Source organism: Tupaia chinensis, unplaced genomic scaffold (assembly GCF_000334495.1).
Source record: "Tupaia chinensis unplaced genomic scaffold, TupChi_1.0 Scaffold000100_1, whole genome shotgun sequence".
NCBI lineage: Eukaryota > Metazoa > Chordata > Mammalia > Scandentia > Tupaiidae > Tupaia > Tupaia belangeri.
The window spans coordinates 2,678,232-2,679,831 of NW_006159564.1; positions in this window are offsets into that span (position 1 = coordinate 2,678,232).

Sequence of the window (1,600 nt, forward strand, 5' to 3'; positions counted from 1 at the left end):
ACACACACACAGAGGGTAGAGCCATGCTCAATCCCTTCTCCTCCATTCTCCTCTCAGACTTTTGGGCATGCCCACACAGGCACCCAGCATGATTTTTGAGTCAGTGGTTCTGTGACTGAAACCATAGAGTCAGCTATGTGGGATTCAGCACCTTAACCTCCATGCCACCTGCTGGCCCTGGCTCAATGTTTACTAAACAAAGTTTTAGTGTCTCACCTGGCAGCCACTGGACCCCTCTACCTGAAGGTATCAAGCTACCTTTACATTTAATGTCATCATCTGCCCTTTGGCAACCCTAAAAGGGACTGTAATCTCTTTTTGACTCCTCTCCATAATTCTTTGCTCCTGCTGTTCCCTCTTCAGTGAATGCTGTGGTAAAGGCTATGGGCTGGGGCCAGTAGGTGGCACAGTGGTTAAGGTACTGGATTCCCACATGTCTGACTGTGGTTTGAGTCCTAGACCTGGCGGCTTGAAACAACACCAGGTATGTGTGCGCATGAGTGCCCAAAATCCCCAGAAGAGAATGGAGAAGAAGGGATTGCGGCATAGCCATCCCCTCTGGGGTGTGATTTCTCATTTTGGGGAGCACACATGCCCTATAGCAAAAATCTCTCTTAAAAAAAAAGGGCTGCAGGCTGAAATCCCACCATCCTTTAGGGCCTATCTCAAATGCTACCTCCTCTGCAGAGATTTTCCTCCCAACCGCTTTTCCTCTGCCAGATACATTGTCTCTCTTTTAAGTTCTCACTGAACTTTGTATCCCTCCTGATATAATCACTTTCTTTGAATGTAGCACGTACTGTACATTCCCTTATCATTCCTACAAGTTATAAGATACTTCAAGGAGGGACTTAATCTCTTTTTTTTTTTTTTATCTGCATACTCCTAGCACATTTTCTTGCTTCTTGGACGTCAGTAAGTAGTTGTACAAATCTACTGAAAAAATGTATTTGAGATAAGAAAGGTCAAAATTCCCATGTACGTTTATCAGACATGGTGTAAATCGATGCCCGATTTTGTATATAGTCAGGCACTTCCTAAGGACGTTTTGGTCAACCACGGGTTGGATCGTTGTCCCACAAGATGAGGTTTGTGCCAGTGCGCTTCGGCGTTCCCACAGCAACGACATCGCCTAAGCATGCATTTGGCAGGTCTGTCCCGTTCCTTAGCTGTGCATGATCGTATATAAAAGCAGAGACATACATGTATGTACGTTTATCATTTTATTAAGGTGGCTTTACTCTAGCGTCGAAGGATACCAGAATGTGGGCATTGCTTTTTATTCCTCACTACGCCTAAAAAGTTACTAGCTGTGGCCCAGATGATAATGGGGTGGGTGGGGGGAAGAAAGGCCTCAATCCCTCCATTTGGGGCTTTGCCTGAGAGAGCGCTGCCATGTGCTCCCTGGGGGTCGAGGGACGCCTCTGTTTGAGGCTGTGGAGGAGCCAGGCCTTTAAGAGCCTTCCAGAGACGCCTTAACTCGCGCTGTCAGAGAGCTCGCGGCGTCAGGGCGGGCCGGGATGCGGGGCGCGCACCCGGTTCTCACTCCCGGGGAACCAGGCCGACCAGTTTCCACCGCGGCGTCCCCGCCTCCCGCCTC